The sequence below is a fragment of the Pygoscelis adeliae genome, unplaced genomic scaffold (genome assembly GCF_000699105.1).
Source record: "Pygoscelis adeliae isolate BGI_AS28 unplaced genomic scaffold, ASM69910v1 Scaffold1, whole genome shotgun sequence".
NCBI lineage: Eukaryota > Metazoa > Chordata > Aves > Sphenisciformes > Spheniscidae > Pygoscelis > Pygoscelis adeliae.
The window spans coordinates 265,243-270,071 of record NW_008824051.1 but is presented as its reverse complement, the minus strand read 5'-3'; positions in this window follow the sequence as shown (position 1 = coordinate 270,071).

Sequence of the window (4,829 nt, the reverse complement as noted above, 5' to 3'; positions counted from 1 at the left end):
CAGGGGCTCCTCTGCCTGGGTATTTGTTCCTTCCCTGGGTGATGCTGCAGTTATAGTTGTCTTCAGTCTTGTTCTTTGGTGAGTCTGAGTTGCTGCTTGATTTTCCCAAGTTGACCTTGGACCTCACCTTGCCTTATGATCCCTGGATGTTTGGACCTGTTGTTCTCACTAGTCCTGCTCAGGTACCATGGGTCTATAAAGGTACTGCCTTCCCCACCGCTTTGGGGGTTGGTGGTGGAGTCACCTTGGTTTCTGGCTCATATCCCTCCTTGTGGAACAGCCTGTTTATTGCTCCACAACACCCGGGACATAAACAATAAATTTAATTTAGTTCCACTGCAGCAATCTTTCAAGAATAATGCTTAGGGCATGTGCCTGATTGTTACTTATTAAGTTTAGAGTAATGCTGTGATGAATACTCTTCAAAAGTTCTCTCTCACCGTCAAGGCTAGGTTTGTTGCAAGAACCTGGTTTGGGTGCAGTCAGGTCATATCTTGAAGAGTACAGGGGAACCTAGGGAGATGAATGTGCTGCCAGGCTTACCTGGAAGGGTCGTTCCCAATCAACCCATGGGTTGCCTATACAGCAGTGATCCAGGCAGGAAATGAGAGATGGGGGAGTCAAAGTACATCATAAACCCAGTTAGTCCAGGGATGTTTTTTTTTAGGCTGTTCCCTGTCATATTTTGTTCCAAAAAAGTCCAAGTTTACTAAGATTTCTTATTGCAGCTCTGGAAGAAAGTTTAAATCAAAAGCCTACCAAATTTTTTTTATAATGCTTATCAGAGTATGTGTACATTGTAGAAACAGAATAACAATTCTATGTTGAAAAGGTGATTTGCAAAATAACTGTTGGTCAGCTGCTATATAGCTTCACACTGACTGAAAGGAATCGTGACTAACACTAGTAAAACTGTTTCCTGGAAAAAGTAATAGGGAAGAAATTTCCAACTTCTAGGTATTTGCCTTTGAAAGTTTAAAACAGATGACCCAGGAAAATATCAGATAGTCATTTTAAAAAAAAGAGTTTTCTGCACAAATGAAAGTCTTTCTGAATATGATAAAAATATTTCAGTCTGTCAGCAAGAGATAAAACAGCTTGAATATTAAATAATAATTAAAAAAATGTTGTCTGCTATATTGTAATATAATCATGGCATACGATATGATAAAATAGGATTACAAAAAGACTTTTGACCTTTTGTGATTTAGTCAGTCTGATATTCTCAGACAATTCATTATGAAAGAAACAACATAAGGGAGGAAAGAAATAAACCTGGTAAAATCTTCTATTGCATCTAAATAAATCTTAAATAATTACTATTGTCTGTGCATAGATTTTGGAGACAGCAGAATCTTACTGAGTAGTCTTTAAAGTTTGCTTTCTAAGCAGGCTTGAAAATGCACTATTTTATGACCAGCATTTTGTAGAATACAAACAGTTTGTAGACTATGTGGCTACTTAGTATGTTTTACAATTTTCTAAAAATGTTTATAAAGAATATCTACCTTCTGCATAAATTCTGCATAAATCAAAAGTTTTTAAAGGCATTAGGGAAGACTGTAAAACCTCCCATATGAAAGGGACGCAGAAGTAGAAGAGCTTGTTTTTGAAAGGGTAGGTTTTCTCTGAGGGTAATCAGAAGGAACAATAAGTGAGATTTTTGTTTCCAGAGGTACCAGCTGGCAAAGTTCTCTGTGCAGCTGAGATTGCTTATGTGGGATTTTAATGATAAATGAAAGATTACTCAACATCACATTCTTGTGCCTGTTGCTCTGAAGATCTTGAAGTCTAAACATGAGATTTATCAGACATTTTGGAGTTACCTCATTCTTCCTATATAAATCCTGGCCCATTGAGAAGGAAATTAGATTTGCTTCTAACTGTGACAATATTGTTTCTTTTTAGAACAGCACTTTACAAAAACACTTTGTGCATTTATCACACTTTTGGGTTTGTTTGTAATTTGAAAACAAAGAATGTACTTCTTTATTGTTGATGGCTATAATGGATTTGCATCCATTCACATACATTGTCTTCAGAAGTGGAGTCTCTTCTTATGGCCTTTTACTTATATGGATAATCATAGAAGCTGGCCTCTTCTGCTATGTGTCTTTGATAAATAAATGGAGTAGAGGCCTTAAGGATGGGAGAGAAATTTAGCCTTTGAAAATGCCAAGCCTATAACTCTCCTTGAATATCATAGCAAGCTGATCTCAGCTTGTAATGAAAACTTACTTATAGAATAGAAATTATAGTGGTTTGCCATGCAGTACAAGCTAATGGGCTCAGGCACAGGAGATGTGCATCCTATTTCTGTTTTCATTATGGTGTCACTTAGTCCAAATCTCTCCCATTTCTCTTTTAGATTTAGATTTAGATTTAGAAAAAGTAAATAATGATGCTAACCTTTATAGCATTGTTTTGAATCCAAAGAAGCTCTGGGAATTACTTAGTCAAGATCAGGAGCAGATGTTTGGAATGGTTCTTATTGTTGGATCATCTGCAGTAAGAGTTGATTGACCAAAACACAAGTCTTGTTAGTTATCATTCAGGATGTTAAGCCTCAACTTGGGAGCTTCTAGAGTGGAATGGAGCAATAGTTTCTCTCATGACTATTAGGCACAACAATTTAAAGCTATAGTAAGTTATTGAATTTCCACTGTGAATTGTTCTTCCTATCTAGCATACTTTAGAAAAAATGCTTTACAGGTGGTGAATTCTGAAATTAATTTCTTTTTTATTATTTGATCCAGGGATTTGCCTACTGAAATGTGTTCATCTCCTTAATTAGCTGGACTAGACTGTCATGTTCATGAAACTCTTCAGTTCTCCAGCCCTTCCTGAAAGGAATCTTTCCCATGTCAATAATCACTATACTGTTATTTATGTTTTCCACATGAACATCTTGGCCTAATGAAAGAAGAAACATTTCCGCCATGTGAGGCAGATAAGGAATTATTTGGAAGGTACAGGAAGACTCTTTTACAGAAAGAGGATTTAAATTGAGAATAGAATTGCAAAGCATATGGTGTTTGTTTCAGTAGTCAGTGTTTTGGGGAAGTAGATTATCTCAGCAAAAGCAAATATCCATGTATGTGGAACCATCCAGAAATACAAGAACTTTAACGAGAAGAAGAAAAATCCTCCATCTTCAGGCTATCTCTGAGAAAGATTTTTGTGCAAAAGCAGTTGCCCTAGTGATTAATTGAAGCTAATAATGGCTGGGATTCCTTCCACAAGGAAGAGATGTGTAGCATGGTATGTTTATTCAGTATTTATTCCTGTGGTTTAATACATTACTTACTGCATCCAAACCCAAATATTGAACAACTAACTTTTTCTGGTTTTAACTTGAAAACTTCCTCTTTTTCAGAAACTTATGAAGATGTTTTAGTATCTCCATTAAAAACAAGAGGAAAAAGAGCCAAAACTGTCAGGGGCTGTACAATTTGTTTGGTGTGGGTCCTTTGTATTGTGTAACTCTTCATGGGTAATAACTGATAACAGTGACACAAGGCTCACCTGAAATTAAGAAGAGGGGAATTTGATTATTATTTTTCCCACATTCTAAGCCTGAATCCAACATTATGTCTATAGAATAAAGGGTCAAGGGCATCTATTAAGGCAAGATACATCTGCAGCACTTAAAATATGGGTTTCTAAAAAAAATATAAAGATTATTTAGTGGTTGGTAAAATCTGATATCAAAAGATATTTTGTGTGAGAACTTCAATAGTATGTTGCTAATGGCCATGATACCTTCTTTCCAAGACTTCTTGTCAACAGTGAATGTAAAACCACTTACAATCTTCACTTGTCTTGAAAAGGTCACGGAACTTACAAATAGTTGAACATAGATTGACTAACATGTTCAAGATCTCAAAAAAGTTAGATACCAGATAAAGTGAATGGCACTGTTATCTTTGTCATAGACAAATTTTAAGAGTCCAGGACATCAGTGAAAATGTTAAATAGTGAGAAACCTTGTATCAGTCCCTGTGAAATCTGAGTGAAAGCTCTCCTGTCATTCCCCACTGGAAACTGCATTTGAGAATTAGTCAGTTATTAGGTGGTTTGTAATTTGTTTAAAGGTATTCTATTAATGTTGCATCCTTCTGTATCTTTAATTGGAATATTATGAAAGTTCAAATATATTTGTATGTGCTTTCTAGGCAAAGATACTCTTATTTTTGACTATGGAATCATGACTTACTAATTATATAACAAGCTTCTTTCTAAGAACTGACTACAAAGGTAAAAGCCTCTATGCAATGCAAACAATAAGTTTAAAAATTAAACCAGACAAAGAAAACCTAGATAAATTAATTCATTACTAATTCAATACCAGCACAGAAAAATATTCTTTTGAATCTTTGAGTAGTGACATGCAATTACAGATATATGAGTTTTGTTGCATATAATTTATCCAGTGAATTTTGGCATTTTGCATTGAATAAAATATTAACAAGTCAAGTTTGCTATTTATAAATTAGCTGAATCAGAGTAAAATATTTATACAAAATTATTCTACCATCAGGCTTTTCTCATAAACAGTTGAATAAATTATATATGAATATATATTCATATATATATTTCCAATTTCAATAAGTAGTATTTCCAATACTACTTACTGAAATTCTGCCTGTATTACTAAGGAGTAATGTAACATTAGCATAAATTCACATATTGGTATTTAAATTTGCCAAAGTGCTTTGAATTTCCATACATATGCTAAGTTAAAGCGGGGAGTGCTCTCATTCTCTGTAATACACATTGATGTTATTGAGATTTAGTAACTTATTATTTCCTACATCAGGTTAGAAATT